Source organism: Miniopterus schreibersii, assembly GCF_964146895.1.
Source record: "Miniopterus schreibersii genome assembly, chromosome: 5".
NCBI lineage: Eukaryota > Metazoa > Chordata > Mammalia > Chiroptera > Miniopteridae > Miniopterus > Miniopterus schreibersii.
Genome location: NC_138106.1, coordinates 45,290,442 through 45,311,635, shown reverse-complemented (window position 1 = coordinate 45,311,635; position 21,194 = coordinate 45,290,442).

Below are 21,194 nucleotides of genomic sequence, written 5' to 3'. Positions count from 1 at the left end.
TCATTGATGTTTCTATCTCTCTCTCTCCCTCTCCTTTCCTCTCTCTGAAATCAATAAAGATATATTTAAAAAAAAAAAAATTTACAGGCTCTAATCCACCTACTCCTCAGCTTTTCGGTCCTAAACTCTTTGACTATTCTGGATAGAAAGCTGCCCACCCTTCCTTCACTCAGTGATTGATCTCTGGCTCTCCCCAGGATCAGAACAGCAGTAAGGAGGCCTTTGAAATCTGACCTGCACTCAAATCACTGTTCTTCCACTTGTCAGTGTGCGGCCTTGGGCAAGGGACATGGCTCTCTGGGCCCCTAAACAAGTACCTCCCCTAGAAGTTATGGGATTAAATAGATGACGGATTGGAGCACAAAGCACAGTGCCTAGGAACAGCAGGTGTTCAACAACATCAGTGCCTTTCTAGAGATGAAGCCGTGGAAATTTAGCCGCGGACCAGCTCTGGTTTTGCATAAACCAACCTTACATTATTGCCCAAGAACTTTCCTGAGAAAATCTAACTCTATATTCAGGAGTCATCTGCTTTGTTTTCCTTTGCCACTAAAAACCTGATGTGGCCTGGCCGGCATGGCTCAGTGGTTGAGCGTCCACCCATGAGCCAGGAGGTTACAGTTCGATTCCCAGTCAGGACACATGCCCAGGTTTCAGGCTCGATCCCCAATAGGGGCTGTGTCGGAGGCAGTCAATCAATGACTCTCATCACTGATGTTTCTATCTCTCTCTCTTCCTCTCCCTTCCTTTCTCTGAAATCAACAAAATCAATATTAAAACAAAACCATACCTGATGTGGTTTGAAGTCCTCGGTGGTTACTTCAACTAACATTTATAGAGCATCTACCAAGTGCCAGGCACCTTGCCGGTTAAAGGCTTGGTCCTCGCCCTCTGGGAGTTTGCAATCTAGTTATAGAATGGCACATGTAGGCAAATAACACTCAAACCGGGCAGAGTGGAGTGAAAGACGTGGAGTGATCATTCAAAGTGCTGGGACTCCAGGGGTGGCAAAGCTACCTTCATGTGGCATGGCCTTGTCATTACTTCTCTGGAGAGCAGAGCTCCAGGGCTGCCATAGAAGAGACACCATCAGGACAACTACATAACTTGTGGGACCTCTTGTTAAAATATTAAGAACTTCAGTGACAACAGAGCCTTCAGTTAAGTGTGGGGCTCTTCTGAGCACAGGGCCCTGTGACCGCACAGGGTGCATGCCCAGGCGGTCAGCCCTGAGCTGCCATTCCCTGACCCGCCCGCTGGCCTCTCAGGTCCTGCAGAAAGGACAGCTGCTCCGTCTGGGAGATTCAGGCACAAGGCAGACCCTGTGGGCAATGGGCCAACCCACCTCCTCCAGGCTAGTGACCATGTGTCATGTGTCCCCACTTCTGCCTGAGGAAAGTCATTTCTGTCTGATGAGAGTCACCAGGGGTGACTATGGGTTTCCACAAGCCAGAAAGGGAGGCAATTTCCCCAACAGGAGAAAGAGCCACCCTGCAATAGCCCCAGGCAGTTGACGATGGCCTATCGCTCACTGTGTCTTCTGCCTCACCAGTAACCGCCAGCAGAAGGTTCAAAGGCAGGAAAAGAGATGGGGGCTACTGATGTAACTCATCCCAAAAAGAAAGCCCTAGGGACCCGCTGATCTCAGAGATAGATGCCATGGACAGAAAGCAAAATAGAATGTATAATAAATTGTATTGTACACATAAATGTTCATGATAGGCACCAGTATAAAGGTGAGATATCAGGGGACATTCTTGAGCTGGTTGGGCCCTCCAGAGGTCAACTAGGTCGTCCCTCTGCCTCCAGCTATTTCAAGGCAAATGCAGAAGGTGCTGTGGCCATGAGAGGGCATCCTGCAGGTCTGTCTGGAGATGCACAGAGCCGATGTTGCTGCTTCCCACTTGCTGCTCTGCTGCCTGCTCATGACTTATGTGACCCTCCTCAGGGCCCAAGAATAGATGCCTGTCAACACCCCAGTCTGAACAGGGACCTACATTTCTATGCACAGCCTTTGGGATCGGCTCTCACTGGAGTTAACCCAGCCCCACTCCTCCTTCAGCCCAGAGGCCAGGCCAGAAAGATGTAAGTCCAGCACGGGATTCTCCTGGCAGTGAGCAAAGAAGCCGCTAGTGTGCCATGGTTAACCTGGCTGTGCTTGCCAGGCCAGCCCGAATACACCCCTTTATAACCCATGGTTACAGGGTGCTTTACAAACCCTCTGCAGCTCAAGCTCTGGCACAAGGCCTTCCCAAATGGCCCTCCTTTGAAATGAACTTAGGACATATGGCCAGGTCCTTCCAGTGGGGTCCTGAGGGATGGATCACAGCCAGGGCAGGTCTCCTGGCTGGACTATAAAGCTCCAGGGAGGCTGGGACTTTGTAATGAGGCTCAGTATAACCTTGTTGCAATGAGCCCAGGAATTAGCACCTGGCACAATTTTAGCTTTCTCTGCCCTCTTTTAAAAATGACATTTTTTTTGCCCGGCCGGGTGTGGCTCAACGGTTGAGCATCGACCTAGGATCGATTCCTGGTCAGGGCACATGCCCAGGTTGCGGGCTTGATCAGTGACTCTCTCATCATTGATGTTTCTATCTCTCTCTCTGCCTCTCCTTTCCTCTCTCTGAAATCAATAAAGATATATATATTTTTAAAATTACATTTTTTTGACTACTAAAATAAAACCCAAAAAACACTGGCCAGGATGTAGAGAAATTGGAACCTTTGTGCACTGTTGGTAGAACATAAAATGGTGCAGCCACTATAGAAAACAGGATGGAGGTTCCTCAAAAAATTAAAAATAGAACCACCATGTGATCCAGCAATTCCACTTCTGGGTATATATTCAAAAGAATTGAAAGTAAGGGCTGGAAGAGATATTTTTACACCCATGTTTGTAGCTGCACTTTCACAATAGCCAACAAGTTATCAACCCAAGTGTCTATCTATAGATGAATAGATAAACAGAATGTGGTATATACATATAATGAAATATTATTCAGCCTTAAAAAGGAAAGAAATTATGGCCCATGCTGCAACATAGATGAATCTTGAGAACATTATGTTAGGTAAAAAAAGCAGTCACAAAAATACAAATACTTTGTGAGTCCACTTATATGAGGTACCTGGAGCAGTCAAATTCATAGATACAAAGTGTAGAATGGCAGTTGCCTGGGTGGGAATGGAGAGTTGTCCAGTGGGTACAGTTTCAGTTTTGCAAGGTGAAAAGAGTTCTGGAGATTGATTGCACAACAATGTGAAGGTACCAACACTACTGAACTGTACACTTAAAAATGGTTACAATGGCTCGACCTGCGTAGCTCAGGGGTTGAGCATTGACCTACGATCCAGTTGATAGATTCTGGTTCGATTCCCAGTCAGGGCACATGCCAGGGTAGCTGGCTCGATCCCCAGTGGGGGACGTGCAGGAGGCAGCTGATCAATGATTCTCTCTCATCATTGATGTTTCTATCTCTCTGTATCCCTCTCTCTTCCTCTCTCTGAAATCAATAAAGACATATTAAAAAAAATAGTTATGACAGTAAATTTTATCATGTGTATTTTATCACTATTAAAAATTTTACCACTGTTAATAAATAAAAAACTTACATTTTTGTTGTTTTCCTGAAGATAAGAGAAATATTTATCAAAAATCTTAAACTTATAGAAAAGCATAAAGAGTTAGAGATGTAATATATTTCATATATTATTAAGAACTCATAAAGGAATAAAAATTACCCATAACTCTACTACCCAGAGACAAGTGCTGCTAATAACATGATATACTTCCTCTCTATTTTGAACATACACATGTATACATCTATGTACCCATCTATAATTTATATTATTAAATAAATACAATTATACATACCACTTTTTCATATAACTGTATTATGAGTATTTCCAAAAATCTCCTATAACATGATTTTTAATGGCTTCCTGATATCCAATCACATGGACCCAACAAAATTTATTCAACTTGTCTTCAATTTCTGAATATTTAGGTGGTTTAAAGCTTTTCAATATTTTAAGCAATAATGTTAAAACATCCTTATTTATACACTATTACCCATATTGCTGATCATTTTCTGAGAGTAATTTCCCAGAAGTGAAGTTCCTGAGCCAAAGACTGAATATTTTGAGGTCAATGGCACACACTGATTGGGGCCTCCTCGGACGACCCTGTTTTGTGCCCAAGGCCACTGCTCACCCAGTGCTCTGCTCTCAGTCCCTTCCAGTGCTCACAAGGCCCAGCCTGTCTCTCCTTTGACTTCTGTTAGACCAACTGCTGCAGGTGCTGGGGAACTAAAAGCTCTGGAATTTAAGCAAAGTAAAACAGAGGCCTTGTGTTTCTATGGGCTAACTTTCAGGTTCAAATGACGTCTTACGAGGAGCCCAGAATCTCTGTCTCTGGAAAGGACTGGGCGATGCCCTCATTCAACCCGGTCATTTTACAGAGCAGGGAAATGAGACACGCAGGAGGAATAATATTCCTTTTTCTTGATGGATGAACTGAGCTAAAACTGAGCTTGGTCCATCACCCCGGGGAGGGGTCAGAGCAGAGAGGAAATTCTCCAGCTCACTGAACCAAGCGCCAGGTTCCAGAGCAGCTGCGGGGTCAGCTGGGGCCATCTTTTGACAGCTTGAGTGACAACTGCCTCTTGCCGCATCCTGGCATTCAGGAGGCTCCAGTAAAACTCTACAAGACAGCAGTTCAGACCCCTCTCCTACAGGAAATCCACGAAACCAGGGCAGGCATGTGGGTGGGTGGTCTGCACTTGGCCAGAGAGAGGCAAGAGGACCCAGACTTGCCCTGTGCAAGAAATGGAGTAGGGGAGGGGCAGGGAAGGGATCCTACCTTTACTGAGCACCTGCTGAGCACCCACCTTATTTCCCTGAGTCCTCAATACTACCTGTGAGGAAGGCATTAGCCCCCTTTTGCCAATGAGGCTCAGAAAAGGTAAAAAACTTGACTGAAGGTCAAACTGAGAGCAAACGCAGTCAGGGTTCCAGCCCAGGTCGACCACCCAATAGCTGCCAAGTTCTCACCACACCACTTGTTACAAGGACCTGGACACACTTCGGCATACATAACAAAAAAGATACACGATCGTGCACGAGACTGGAAACTGGCTTCACATCACAGTGAGAGGACGAGTGAGTTGAGTCGAGTGCGTCATGAGGCTGCAGGGTGGAACCTTCTAGCCCTAAGGCTCCGCGAGTCGTGGAATTCTGGGAGGGGTGCGGGGACTCATCTGAGGCTGTATCCAAAAACCCTGATGAAGACCATGGGCAAAAGGCAACAGCTGTGGGGAGGAAAGGACCTGGCGCTGGGGCTTGAGGACCTGGGTGCCCTGGCTGAGCTAGGCCAGCTGTGCGAGCCCGGGTGACATTCACCTCTCTGAACTTAGCTGTTCACACGTAAAATGGGAAACCTCCTGCTCCAGCCACCACCCCATCTCACTCCTTCCCTCTACAACAAAACTCCAAGTGTTATCTGTACTTGCCTCCAGGTCTGTTTCTCTGATTCTTTTTTTTAAAATTACATTTATTATGAATTGCAGCTTAAATAAAAATAACATCTATTATATGTTATAAAGAATATTAAATAAACCTGTGCGCCTGCCAGTCAGCTTAAGAAATAGAGTACCAAAGCACCTGGAGTCCCCCATCACATCCCTTTTCCGCCGCCCAAGAGTAACCACTATTCCAATTTAGCGTTGGTCATTCCCTTCCTTTTCATTAAAGTTTTAAGTATTTATGTATCCCTAAATTTTATATAAATGCTATCTCATTATATGTACTCTGCCGCTTTTAAAACTTGCTATGGATTTAATTGTGTTTCCCCCAAAAAAGATTGTGTTGTGAGTCCTAACCCCCAGTACCTCAGGATGTGACCTTTATTGGAGATAGGGTTTTGAAGAGCTACTCAAGTTAAGATGAGGTCATTAGGGTGGGCCCTAATCCAATATGACTGGTGTCCTTATAAAAAGGGGGGAATTTGGGCGGAGGCACGCACACAGAGAATAACCTGCGGGCACTGTGGTTACGCTGCCAAGGAATGATCAGAAGCTAAGAGGCCTGGAACAGATCCTTCCCTAGAGCCTTCCCAGGGAGCGTGGCCTTGCCAACACCTTGGTCTTGGATTTGTAGCCTCCAGAACTGTGAGAGAAGATATTTCTGTTGTTTAAGCCACCCAGCCTTTGGTACTTTGTTTTGGCAGCCCCAGGAAACGAATACATGATTCCACGCTATGGTCTTGAAATTCACTCGTGAGTGAATGAAGCTGAGCTTTAACATTTTCTCTGCCATGTTCCATTACATGATATACCGCCATTTATCAGTTTTACTTTGAAAAGCTATATGGCTCGTTGTCACTTCTTTTTGACATTGCAAAGGGGGCTGCCTTGACTCTCCTGCACTGTGTATCCTCCAGGGAACTGTCACTCAGGTCCACAGGGCAAATGCAAGTCTCTCCTGGTAAGAGAACCCTGATTGCTACCCTCTTTGCCAATCTGGTGGGAGTAAAATGGTGTTTCCTAGTGTCTTCAATTTGCATTTTCCTGATTCCTAAGGTAGTTAAGCATCTTTTTATATGTTTACTGACAGTGTATGTTTTCTTGTTTGCAAAAGAGTTGCATTTTTCTTGTCTTTTTTCTTATTTATTTCTAGGAGTTCTTTGCATTCTGGACTCTAATCCTGCATTGGTTATATGTTGCAGGCATCTTGTCCTATTTTGCATCTTTTTGTTTTATTTATAGCTCCCTTCGAGGAACAGAAGGTTTTCATGATTTTTTCCCTTTTAAATAGACTATATGTGTGGGCAGTTTCAGGTTCACAGCAAAGTTACAGAGCAGGGAGTACAGAGAGTTCCCATACACCCCTCCCTCACTCATGCATAGCCCCACTGCTGCTCCCCACCAGAAGGGTACATTTGCTGCAATTGCTTTCCCTGCATTGACACATTGTCGCTTTCCATTTTAATGTGGTAGGATTTATGCACCTTTTTCCTAACAGTCAGTGCTTTCAAGAAATTCTTTGTAGCTCAAGGTTGCAGAGATATACTCCTACACTTCCTCTTAAAGGTTTATATTCTGCCTGTCACATCATTAATGGGCCTGGGATTGATTTTTGAGACTGCTGTGTAGTAAGGATCTCCAGTGGGAAGGAGTCCTTGCTTTTCTCACAGGGTTATTGTGAAGATCAAAAGAGAAAGTGCGTGTGCAACGCCTCTGACAACTGTAAAACAATTACAAGGAGGGTGTCTGCAATGCTGACTATGGCAGATGAGGAAGCCATTGGAGAGAAGGCTGCTTCAGCCCCTGATTTGCTAATAAATTGGTGGCATGTCAGGCTCCCAATAGGCCAGACAGAAACGCAGCCGCCACCCCTCTCCTGAGGCTGGAGAACAAGTGTGGTCTTTGCAAGAAAGCCACTTCCAGTAAAACCGCTGCGGCTGGACTCCCCCCACCCACACTGCTCACCCCGTCTGCCACCTTACACTAGCAGACAAGGTTACAGATATGGCCCTGAGTCATAGAGAGAAGATAAACTTACACTCACGAAATCCTGCTCGGGAAAGTGCATGAGTAATGAGATTTAGAAAGCTGTCCGTTAAAAGCAGCAAAAAGCAAGTGTGGCTGCTCCGAAGGAAGCCTGTCCACCCCCTCTCAGCCTGACCACTCCACCTGGCTCCTGCTCCGCTTGCAGAGGCAACAAGAGCTAAAGGCATGCTGTGACATGTGTGACCAGGGACCCCAGCAACCTGCTTGGGCGATGCTACAGAAGCAAAGGGGGAAGTGGGGCTAAGCTCAGGTGCTGGAAGATTCAGCTGCAGTGAGACAAGCCTGCGTGATGGGGGGCTGGTTAGAGGAAGAGGGTTATGAGCCTGGGGGGGGGGGCAGGTGCTAGAGAGCAGGCCAGGCTGTTGGAGGAAGGTGACAAAACCAAACGCAGCCTTTGGCCTACAGAAGGTGGTGGTGTTCGCACTCCTAGAAGCAAGCCGTGACCGAGAGCCTGAGCTCGGCCAAGGCCCCCTGCCCTTCCCCCGGGCCAGGCGCCTGCTAAGCAAGCCGGGACACTGGCCAGGAGTCCCTGAGCTTTAAGATGTCAGCACTGGGAGGGGAGGCGAGGAAGCAGAGGATGTAAATGGGGCTCAAGGAAATTTTTTGGGGTGACAGATGTGTTCAGTATCTTGATGGTGGTATTGGTTTCACAGGTATAGATGTCAAAACTTACCAAACTGTACACCTTCAGTATGTTCAGTGTAGTCAATTGTGTGTCCATAAAGCTGTTAAAAATCACAAAACAGTGTAGTGGTAATTTTTATTACATATGCATGTTGACAGAAGAAAGACTGGAAGGACGCCCAAGATGTCAATAGTGGTTAGTTCTGGGTTATGAGATTACAGAGGATTTTCCTTTTCCTTTGTCTATTTCTATAGAGCTTGTAAAAATGAGCAACAGTGGAGCCAACGGGCTGGGCATGTGGTGGGTGCCCAGCACGAAGGGGCCACAAATAACTGAGGCCGCTGGCCCTGCAGCGACTGTCTGGGCTGAAGCTCAGCTCTGCAATTTGTTTGCTGAGTGGTCTTGAGCTAGGTGCTTGACCATTTGGTGCCTCAGTTTCCCCAATTATAATATGGAGATGATTGTAGAAGCCTCTGAAGGTGACAGAGATTCAGCGAGCCCATGCAGGTGGTCCTCAGCAGTGTTCCCACAGCACAGTCCAGACTGGGTGGGTAGTAGCTGCTATCCCCTCCCCGTCTTAGCATCAAGGTAGCAAAAAAAACAGAATTGACTTAACAAAAGTTTTATTTTTTTTTTAAGATAAAAAAATAAAGTTGCCTTGGCCCGTATGGCTCATTTGGTTGGAGCATTGTCCTGTATACCAAAAGGGTGGTGGGTTCGATTCCCAGTCAGGGTACATACCCAGGTTGTGGGTTTGATCTACAGTTGGGGCGCATACAGGAGGCAACCAGTCAATGTTTCTCTCTCACATTGATGTTTCTCTCCCCCTCTCTCTCTCAAATAAATAAAAACATGTCCTCAGGTGTTTTTAATTAAAAATAAAGAAAGTTGAATAATCTATGAAACAGAAAGCCAGCCCTGGAATGGGAGATTTTGAGGTTTCTCTTACCCAGTATCAGAAATCTTTATCTTCAGCCAACTGTAACCACCATTTGGGCTCTCCCTCCACCCACCAACAAGTGCGCCCTCTCCCTCTCCTCCTGCACATCCCACCCACCTTCCCTGACCCTCTGATGTGAATTACCCCAGCTGGCTTCTCCTGCAGCTGCTTCTGGGGGCAGAGACCATACCTTCCACTTCCTTTCCCTTATTCCTTTCCTACAGACCTAGAAGTCACCACCCATGCCCTCCCTGTTCCTCCCATGCCCAGGTCAAACTTTGGCTTGGCCTCCCTTCATGGCTCTGGATGCTATCTTTAACTGCCTTAGTCTGCTGAACTGAGTCACTAATCGCTTCCCTGAGCCTCAGTTTCCCCATCCTGCCCCACCTGGCTCACGGGGGGAATGTGCTTTGTAACTTGTGTATTAAGACTCACGAAGCTTTGGTAAGACCAAATTTTCCTCAGTTGGCACCAGTGCCCTGGAAAGGCGGTCTGCAGCCTCTGGGAGTGGTCACACACAGCACTGTGAGCCCCATCCTACGGTCAATCTTCAAGTCTTATTGAAATCATCTGCTGACTGGTCACTTAAGCTTCTCCAAGCAAGCTCCCTGTCCTCTCCCTCAGGAGGCTCCAAGTTCCTTGAGGCCAGGGCCACCTCACTCGTCTCTCCCCCCTCCCCTTTTCCTTTTCACCTAACAAATCCACACCTTGCACGGGGCTAGCTCATCATGTGCTCTCATTGCTTGTTGTTAGTTTTATTTCAACCAGCATTTATTTATCTCCCTGGCAACTGCAGGTATGAGCCAAAGCTATTCAACTTTACAGTGACGACAGAACAGAGGCAGAGGGACAAGTTAGCAACAGTTCCTACCAAAGATGAAAGTACACCCTGAGTGTTTTTAAAGAAGCACCAGGGCAAAAGATCTGAGATGGACACTCAAGTAGGAAGGTCCCCTGACCCCAAGGTGTGTGTGTGTGTAGGGGGAACTGTGGCCAGGACTGTGTCTGTGTGTCTGGTGGATGGCTATGGATGCATTTGCAGAATGTAGAACTTTCCTTTGACTTAAGTCCTTCCCACTTATTCTCAGATTGGGTGTTAGAGGCTTGTTAAAGGCTAATTCCAGGCCCAACCAATGGTTGAAAGAACCTGGGTGGGGGGCATGTTGAGTTACTTCGTTGCTCCCACAGGTTCTGGACTCCTGGGGTGGCCAGCCTGGCAGGCTACTGCCTGTCTTTTGTCTCTGCCAGGTTCTCCTTTTCACCATCCCCCCTCCCTAATCCCCATTCAGTCGTGCTATCTGCCCTGCCACAGGCATGAGGCCAGCCCGTTTCTGTCAACCGTTTCTGGTCCCAAGACAAGCCCCTGCCTGGAACAGCTCGCCAACGGAGAGGTGAGCTCTGAACTGTCAGCCCAGGGCTCCACAGCCTCCTGGCTCAGGGGTCTTGGGAGGAGCCCTTTCTCCAGGCCCCACCACCCCACTGAAGATCGGTCAAGGCCATTGATTGGCTCCTTCACTCCCTCACTGAGTGACCTTGGGCAACTCGCCTCTCCTCTCTGCTCCCGTTTCTGCCTTCATAAAAGAGGGCAATAACACCCACCCTCAGGGCTGTTATGAGCATGAAATGGGAAAATATCACTTCCCAAACTTCAGTCACTCTATTTCCCATCACAATTCTTACCATGTCTGCATGTCACCTGCTCTATTTTTTATTTGGTTTTTGTCACTAAATCAACTTTTAGTCATCTCATTTTATAAAAAATACTTTGGTAAAGAACACAGAGCCCATACAATAAATAGATTAATATATGCAGCCTCTCTTGTTCCTTTGAACTGATCCATTTAAAAAACTTGTGTCTCCAAATCCTTCAGTTCTTGGTCAGTCGGGCCTCTTTTGAGCTAGCTGTAGTCTTCTCTAATACTCATTACCATAAATGCTTAATTATTGAAGTACGAAGTCCTGCAGGCTGGTGCAGCGTGCTTTGGGACACCCTGCACTAACAAATGGGCAGCCTGGGCCCATGCCTGCCCGAGGCAGGTGGGCAGTGGCCGTGGGTCATGGGGAAACCTTTGCCTGGGGGAGTCACTGGCCACTTGGAGAGCCAGGACCAGGGCCGTGCATACCCCCACCCCTACGCCCCACCCCCCGTGTGGAGACAGAGGGACACAGGGGACAAAGAGCCCTAGGCCTGACTGTGAAGTGAGATGTCAGCTCATCCTGGGAGTCACCTTCAGGCCACTGTCTAGCGCACACCTCCCACCATCCGGTACTTGAGAACTGAGCGGTGGGAGGCTGAGACTGGGGTTCGCGGGGGGAAGGGGTGAGAGCTGAATTGCTCTTTAGTACAGCTCAGGCCTCTGGAGCTGCGTGGCCAGGCAGGGCCTGACTCCATGAGCTCAGAGTGGCTTGTCCTAAGGAGGATTAAGTGTTTGGGGACTGGGGCCTTATCTTTTCAAAAACAAGTCAATTAAACTGTGCAATGAGGCCTGCATATAGCAGTCCTTAATTGTGCTCTGCACCTTCAGCATAGAAGGCCCCTTTCATATTCTCTGCTTGGTACCTCACAGCCACCCTATGAAGAAGTACAGTCATCCCTCAGTATCTGCAGGTGACAGGGGCATGTGGGAGGGGGTTGGTTCCAGGACCCCTGCATATGTCAAAACCCTCGGATGCTCAAGTCCCTTATATAAAACGGTGTAGAGTTTGCATATAACTTACACAATCCTCTCATATACTTTAAATCATTTCTATATTACTTATAATACTTAATACAATATAAATGGTATGTAAATAGTTGTTACAGCATATTGTTTAGAGGATAATGACAAGAAAAAAGTCTGTACATGTTCAGTATAGATGCAACCATCTGAGGCCTAACTACATAGTACATGTTAACAACAACGTAACTTCTTTTTTTTTGAATATTTTTTATCTGACGTTGGTTGAATCCGCAGATGGAGAATCCACAGATACAAAAGGCCAGCTGTTAGTCAGGGACTGTTACCCCAGTTTGCAGATGAGGAAACAAGGGTTCAGAGAGTAAGACATGAACCCCCAGGGCAGTATTGTGTGCTGGCTCATTCCCACACCTTACCTCGTTTGGTTCTTAGGACAGTTCTTATTAGCTAAATAAGCAAGGTTAAGAATCCTGCCCAAGATGTAGCAGACTTGAATTTATTAAGAATTACAGGAAGCCCCCAACTTCCAACCAGGCAATATTCCAAGATATGGTCAAAGACATTTTCCCATTGAAAATGTAATTATGGTAGTTAAGTATTCAGCCTAGTCCAAGGAGGGCCAATTAACCCACAGTATTCCAGAATTCTTGAGTATGTATAATAAACATTAGAAAAAATATTATAATTCAGTAGTCAAAACAGAAAAGCAAAAGCTGTTGACAAGAAATTACTTTAAAAATATATATATATATCTTTATTGATTTCAGAGAGAGGAAAGGAGGGGGAGAGAGAAAGATAGAAACATCAATGATGAGAGTCATTGATTAGCTGTCTAGCCCGAAACCCGGGCATGTGCCCTGACCAGGAATCGAACCCCGATCGGCTGGATCCTAGGTCGATGCTCAACCGCTGAGCCATGCCCGGCCCGGCAAGAAATTACTTTTTGTCTTGAATGCCTGCCTGAAACTCTGAGGCCAGGTAGAAGAATGAACATAATTGCCCCTGCCCTCTTATTTTATTATTATTATTTTTAAACCCTCACCTGTGGGTATTTTTTCCATTGCTTTTTCAAAGAGAGTGGAAGGGAAAGAGAGATAGAGAAATATCGATGTGAGAAAGACGCATGGATTGGTTGCCTCCCGTATGTGCCTGACCAGGGCCAGGGATCGAGCCTGCAACTCAGAGGTATGTGCCCTTGGCTGGAATCAAACCCAGGACCCTTCAGTCCGTGGGCCAACCCTCTAACCACTGAGCCAAAACAGCTAGGGCTGCCCTCCTATTTTAAAATTTAAAGAAAAGGAAGGAAAAAAGTGGTATGTGGGGGGGGGCACCCAGTGGGGAGCAGGCTGGTAAAAGGACAGTTAGTCGACCAAATAGGGAAGTTGTGAAAGGGAGAAGCAGGTGCTTGGAGCCAGCTCAGTAGGAGAGGCCAACAGCATGGTGAAGACACTACAATTTCTCCTGTTCCAGAGGCTCCTTTCCCACAAGAAGGAGAGAAACCTCCACAGAAAGAAGACAAGGTACTGGGAAGTCAGGGTGATCAGAGGCCCGAGAACAAGAAGGGGAGAAGCCATTCTGCCAGGGGGTCCAGGGAAAAGAAATGTGTTTCCAACAGGTAAAATCAGAAATGGGTTTAAAACCCAGCACCACAGACAAAATTCTGTCAGTGGGGGCAAGAGTGGCGTCTATAGCCGCTGGAAGCCCGGCTCAGTCCTCGGAGGAGCAGCCTAGGATTCTGGCTGCTTTCGACTCATGACAAGACAGCCCGTTCCAATTCTGACGCCCCACTTCCCAGCTGTGTGACTGGGTATGGTTCTTCCCTCTCGGAGCCTCACCTCCCTCCAGGCGGTGACAATCAAACTTCCCACCAGGGCTGCTTCGGGGGACGAATGAGTTAACACCTTCAGAACAACTCACACGCCCTGTCTGGTACAAGGGGGGACAGGTAATCAATCCGCGTTACCTCCCCGCCTGGCTGATTCCCTCACTTCCCAAGAGGGGCTGAGGCAGCTCTGGACATAGCTCCCTCTGTTCGTGGTCACCAGGCTGCAGTATTTCCCGATTCTAAATGGGTGTAAAGAGATGAGAGGCATGATTCTAATTTGAGATCAGAGTCAGACAGCTGGTCAGGCTGTGGGTGACCCTCCTTCCCATCGGCGGAGCCCTCCAGGAGAGGGGCCTGCAGTGGGGGTGAGCACAGCCCCCAAAGCAAAGCAGAGCAGCCCAGCCAGGTCAGAGCTACAGATCTTCTGGTTCCACCCTCTCGTTTCACAGATGACAGAAAAGGCCCGGAGGGAAGGGCTTTGTAGTCACACAGCCATGGGCAAAGGAAGAGCTGGGCCTAGAAACCAGGTGTTCTAACACCCAAACCCGCAGCCAGAATCCTCATTGGAAAACACTTGCTCATGACCATGAGCATTTGATGAATTTGCTTTCAGTCTTTTAAAAATACAAATGTGTAATTTTATACTAACAATTATGCTATACATGAACATATCCTTTTTTAAAATTAATTTCAGTACCTCCTGGACACATTGTGGTTTTTAGTCTTTGCTGGATGAGTGAATGAATGAATACTTATTCTTACTATCCCACTTCAGGCCTTAGACTTTTTGTCAGCTCCTCCATGGATGAAAGCAGTAAGTCCTTGATTGGTTCCCCCCTCTAGATGCCCCTTCACCCAGTGCCCTTCCTCTCCACCCCCGCCCCCACCCCACCCCCACCCAGTTCTACCGTGGCCCCCACAGCAGGGCCCCAGGGGGCAAGGAGGGCAAGCGAGGCTGCTCAGGAGAGTCCTCTAATCCTGCTCCTTTCTTGGTCAAGGTTAGCTTTGGGACAGCCTTTGAACTGGGCTTGGGACAGGTGTGAGACACCCAGATGCTCTCCCCGGATCCAGGCCCTGGAAGGCTGCTCAGCTGTCCCCCCACACTAACAAGTTTAATTGTTGTTTTTGCCTCTGCTTTTTCTCTCCTTCCCCCCCTCAGTATTGGGACCCAAGCCTCTGGTGGGGCTTCAAGGGAATAATTTAATCATGGAAAATTAAGGCCAATTTGATGGTGGGAACCCTTTCACAGTGTATACGTATATCAAATCATCACATTGCACACTTTAAGTATCTTAAAATTTTATTTGTCAATTCTATCTCAAGAAAGCTGGAAAAAAAAGAGGAAATTAAAGCCAGAGCATGGGGCAATGGCAGGGCCTGAGGGCCTGACGGTGGACACTTGGCAGAGCCTGGCACTGCTGAGGGCAAGGGTGTGAGTGAGTTCTTCCAGAGGGGCCATGCCCTGAGGATGGGCCCTGGAAGGTTTCCTGGTAGGAGGTGAGAAGAAGAATCATAGTCGGAGCATCAGAGGTCAGGCGGAGAGTAAGGACAGTGTCTGATTCCTGAGATCAAGCAAAGAGAGTTTTCAAGAAAGACAGTGTGGTCAAGGGTCAACGCAGCTAAGGATAGAAGAAAAGGGGCCTCTACTTCCTGAGGTGGATGTGCACGGCCCTCTCCTGGGACTCAGGCCCAACTGTGACCAGAGGCCCTCAGGCTGGATCTGGTGCTAAGGAAGCCTCCCGGTGAGGCTGGATGGGTGTGGGCCCTCCAACCAAACCCCAGGGACAAGTGCCCGAGACTCCACTGAAAAGAAACAGGGTGGGACGGAAACCAAACAAATTGCTCCTTTAAAGCCACCTGAAATCCGTGTTTCGGGAATGTTTGATTTTTGGCTTCTTTCCTGTAGCAGGATATTTAAAGAAAATAAATCTTTTAAAGCTTCAACTCCAAAGCAAAGAGCCTTCTGTGTGCCTTCTTCTGGCCTCTGCTTCAAGAACAAACCTCCTTTACTCTTTGGTCTGGATTGTGTCCAAGGCTGGTAGAAACTCTTGGCCAGGATGGGTGCAGCCCAAGTCCCTGTCGAGGGTTCAGAGTGAGCGGGGCACAATCAGACCTGGAGGCCTTTCAGAGGCTTCCACTCTAAGGCACCCTGAGGCCAGGCGCCTGGGGTGGCTAACAGCCGGCGGGGCCAGCTGGGAGCAGAGAGGGCCACATTCCTACCCCAAACCCAAGTCCAGCCAGCTTTTCCCCGGGACAGATACTTGGTGGGGAAGAGGGGGAGCCGAAAAGTCACCCAAGGAAGGTGATCCAGGCTTAGTCTGTCTGGGATTTAAAATAAGATGGCCTTGACCACTTCCAAATGACTCAAATCCAGAGTCTTCCAAAGGAGGCCCTGGGGGGGAGATGGAGATGAAAGGGAAAGGGAGTTTCTCCTGCCGGGCTCCCAAGCCCGAAGCTGGCACTCCATTGCTCCCTTTATAGCGACCCCACACTCACCCAGTGCTGGTCCGCACAAAGCAAGCAAAGTCCACAGAGTGTCTTCCCAGGGAGCGTGTGATCTACAGAGCAGGGAGGGAGGCAGGCATGCGCTTTCATTTCCCTTTACAGATGTGGTAACAGTGGCTCTGGGACACTAGGGGCTTTTCCAGGGCCGCAACCACCAGGAAGCCGCAGAGCCTGCTTTTCCAACCCAGGTCTCCTGATGTCCAGTCGCCCAGTCTGTGCTCTCTCCATAGCATTCCACTGCCCCAGCCAAGAAAAAGGCAGGCGGGAGCATGCCTTTCCATTTCTGTCTGTGCCTGAGGAACAGATGTCTAGGAACTATGGGGCAGGGGTCTTTCCCAGCCCAGATGGCCAAGGGTCCTGCCCGGGGGTCAGTACCTTTGCTTAGTGACTTAATGCTCCCCACCCCCACTATTAGGGGATAGATGAGGTTCAGGTAAAGGACCCTAATGGGCCATGAAAGAAGCCCTGCCCAGGACCCTGTCCACCTCAGGGCTTGTCTCCAGACCAGGGACTGTCCTCCCTGGTCGCTGAGCCACAGACCCCCAGGTAGTCAGGGCAGGAATAGCCCTGAGGATCCTTCAGAAAACTCTGTGCTTGCAGATAGGGAGATGGAGACCCAGACTGTCCCGGGTCACGCCCACAAAAGGAACAGCAGCACCTTCCTCACAAGCTCTGAGAATTACATGAGATAATACAAGCAAAGCCCTTAGCCCACAGTTAGCATTAAACGGATATTGTTATTATTGTCCTCACTGTTGTGATTTTACCCACCAGAACCAAGTTACTAGGCCTCCAAGAGAGGGAGGAATCAGTCCAGGTCTCTGACCCATCTGGCTTCTCACGTAGGGTGATGGTGAGGCTGAGAGCAGGAGACCTAGGACCCGGCCCTGTCTGGCCTCTCGCTAGACATGTAATCTGACGAAAGCACCGTGGAACTTCTCACTGAGAAATAAGCTAGGTAGCCAGTAGGCCCAGATTTCAGCAGCAGCATGGCCTGACCACAAAGGCGCCGGGAAAGCGTGTGCCTGGCTGGGGAAGGAGACAAAGGCGCCCTGTGCAGGCCTGGCCCGGAGCTCTGTGGGTTTCCATACCCAGGCCCAGGGGCTTCCAGGAATCACAGTTAGAGTTAATACTTGCAAGTCGGCAGACAGTTGACTCGGTGTTCCTGGAAGCTGCAGTCCAGGAAAGGCGGGAGGGAGAGGCAGAGCGAGAGCAGGAAGAGCATGAAAGGCAGCGACAAGAGGAGGAACAGGGGAGAGAAGGCGACAGAGCGCGAAGGTGAGGAGAGGAGAGACGGACGCGCGCAGAGACCACGGGGACGCGCAGAGACAGCAGGGAGAGGGCAGACGAGGCGGGCGCTGGGGGCAGTGGCTCTCAGCAGGCCCGGACACCCGGCGCAGAGCACCCTGCCGTGGCTGCTTCAGCCCGGGGCACTCACACAGGGCGCAGAGCACCCTGCTTCAGCCCGGGGCACTCACACAGGGCGCAGAGCACCCTGCTTCAGCCCGGGGCACTCACACAGGGCGCAGAGCACCCTGCTTCAGCCGGGGGCACTCACACAGGGCGCAGAGCACCCTGCCGTGACTGCTTCAGCCCGGGGCACTCACACAGGGCGCAGAGCACCCTGCTTCAGCCGGGGGCACTCACACAGGGCGCAGAGCACCCTGCCGTGGCTGCTTCAGCCCGGGGCACTCACACAGGGCGCAGAGCACCCTGCCGTGGCTGCTTCAGCCCGGGGCACTCACACAGGGCGCAGAGCACCCTGCCGTGGCTGCTTCAGCCGGGGGCACTCTGAAGCCACCAGGTGCTTTCTTACAGGAACTTCCTGTGGGAAGGCAGAGCCCCTGGGTGGTCATCTCGCTGCTCCCCCGAGGACTCTCAGCCCACACCTCCGTTCCTTCCCCTTTGGCTCGGAGGCAGCAGTGTTGCTTGACTTTCTGTGAAATGCCACCACAAACCTCCCCTGTGAAGCGGCATTCTTTACCTTTGCTGCCCAGCACTAGGAAACCCACACCAAACCAGGCAGGAGCGGCTGCTGCTGCCACGAGCCCGGCATCCTGAGGGCCCTGGGTCACCCTGTACCGTCAATTAAGCACCTGCCCTGTGTCAGCTCACGTGCCCCGTGTAACGAAGCCCTGATGGCGCTATGGGACACGACTGTTCATCTACGGCAGGGACACCGGGCAGTCTGCTTCAGAGCCCAGGTCTTAGCCCGTGTTCTGAATTGAAACAGAACTGCCTGTGGAGCACAGTGCAGTGGGAAAGGCCAACGGAGCTTCGGCTCTGCCACGTAGAAGCAGTGTCACCTTGGGGAAGTGGCTTGTTTGCTCGATGCTAGTTTCCTCATCTCTAAAACGAGAATAACAACTTCAGAGGGTTGTTATGAGGATTAAAGGAGAGCTTATGAACCACTTAGCACAAGATCTGGCATGGAAGGTGCTCCATAAAAGTTCTGTTACCCAGTATAGGGCCCTGGCAAACCTCCAGCCCAGGGCCACGCCCCTCCAGCCAAGCTCCGCATGCAGGAACTAAAGAGGAGGACAGGGCGCTGATGGGGCATCGCCTGGTGCCAGGCACTGTGCCCAGGTGCCCAGGAGGGTCAGCCTGCAAGGGGCCTGTGCCCTGTGAGGTGTTAGGATTCTGGCCCCTGAGGTCAGGATACTGCTACAGCCTCCTCTGCCCCATCAGCCCCTGCCTTGCCCCACCCTCAGCCACCTGCAGGGCCCCTTGGGTGAGGTGGGCAGGGCAGAATAGGGCAGGGCAGGGCTGAGCAGGAGGCGGCAGGGCGTCTTTATCGCTCCCAGCACAGGGCTGGAGGCAGAGTTAAGCCAGGCCTTCTTATCAGCTTCCCAAGCCTGAAAGGCTCTGAGACATGGGGGCTGGAAGGCAGGGCCGTGGTCACTGCCTAAGTCGTCCCCACTCTGAAATGGGCCTCTGAGCAGGAATGGGAGAGGCAGGAACGGTTGGAGACCAACCGTGTCATCCTAAACAATTCCTTCTCCCTCTGGTTCCCATCTGTCAAACTGGGAATGGAGGGGCAGCTGGATGGGGTGACCCCAGAGTCTCTGCCAGCTCTAAAGAGTTAGGATCCTGTGACCACCTGTGAGGTAGCCATAATCATCATGTGTATAGACGACGAACCTGAGGCCAAGAGGAGGGAAGAGACTTGTTCCTATAGCACTAGTTAGTAGCAGAGCTAAGTGATACCTGACTCCTTGCTCAGTGCCCTTCCCACCCCACATGCCCTGACCTTCTAGAAGGCCCACAGAGGAAAGATCTAGAAGTAATGAGGGGGTGCTTCTGAGATCCCCATCCCAGGCTCCAACCTCCTCTACCGGGTTCCAGGAGTGGGCTAGGAACCTCTCAGAGGGGCTCCAGACACATGGCACCTGATGGCCCTGCAGGATAGGAGTCACTCCTTGGCTACGTGCAACCCAAAGGAAAGCAGGGACAGCATGGCTGCATGATGTGTGGAGAGTAGATTCCATCAATGGACCCCAATAATACTCCCCTTTTATCAGCAGGCCAAGGACTTCGAGAGGTGCATCTGAGAATCAAGGGCAAGTTCAGCAGAAATGGGGAGGGGGTAGAAAAGGAAGGTAGGTGCAGCTCAACTGAGGCCTGCAGCCTCAGAATATCTGAGGGGGGCCCAATGCATAACAGAGAGGGGGTGGGGGTGAGGTCAAAAGAAGAGGTGGGCTAAGTCCCACTTACCCCCGGAGAAGCAGAAACCCTAGAAATCTCAGGCCGGTAGGGACTATAGAGACCTAGAATCTACATCCCAGAACAGGAAGGGTCATGGCCTCGTTTGAGAATCTGAGGAAAGTTATGTCTGTGCCCAGTACCGAAACAGAGGCCCAAGCTGTCAAAGGAGATGATTCACCCTTGGTTTAGGACTTGGAAGGCCTTGCCTAAGATTGGGTGAATCCCCTACGTAGCTAGAGGCAGGGACCTGGTATTAAAGAGAAAACCACAGGCTCAAAATGGTGCCACTCATGCTAAAACCTCATAATGCTAAACCTAGATTGAATACCTGATGTAACTGCAGTTTCAACCTCTCCCAGAAATGTAATCTTAACCAGTCAGGAATAAAGTAATCTGTCACATAGGCCCTCTCCATCCCACAAAGAAAGAAAAGGTAATCTGAATGACAAAAACCCTTTCTCTTCACCCACAAAAGACATTCAGGCCCTCAAATAATCCTTTCTTTCCATTTGCTAATAGCTCCCTTGCCCCACCCTTCTTCCTATAAAAACCTTCTGTTTTGTACCACCCCCCAGAGTGCCCTTCTTGTTGCTAGATGGGATGCTGCACAATTAATAAATCACTTAATAAAGCCAATTAGGCCCTGACCAGTGTGGCTCAGTTGGCTGGGCATTATCCTGGGCACCGAAAGATTGCCGGTTCAATCCCCAATCAGAGCACATGCTCAGGTTGCGGGCTCGATCTCCAGTGGGGCCGTGCAGGAGGCAACAAATCAATGTTCTCATATTTGATGTTTCTCTCTATCTATATCCCTCCCTCTCCTTCTCTCCCTAAAAATCAATAATTTTTTTTTAAAGTCATTTAAATCTTCAAGCTTACTCAGTTGAATTTTGTTTTTTAAAACTGGCAAGTGAAATCCTGATGACCAGCCACTCAGCTCTGAACCAGTCTGACTAGGTCTCCCCAGACCCTGGGCCATGGCCTTCTCAGCCCCGTGCAGAGCTGGGGCTCCAGGCAGGTGCCACTCCTGCTCCAGCCAGTTCCATGAATATCTCCCCATCCAAGCCTTGGCCCAGGTTCCTGGATCTCTTCTACTCTGGCCCAAGCCCAGGCCACACCAAGGACTCCCATTTGGGAGTGGGCCTGAGATCCCTGTGGGTGCCCCATTTCACCAGCCTGGACTGAGCTGTGCCCCTGAACACAGAAAAGAGACTCACGAAGATTCCTGTTCCACATACACACTTAGGCTCAGGGGCTGAAAAGGCCTCATGCCTTCCTTCCTTCATCATGTGACCATATACAGCAGGCTTTCCACACTACACAGGCTGCTTCAGCTTTACTTGTAAATGCG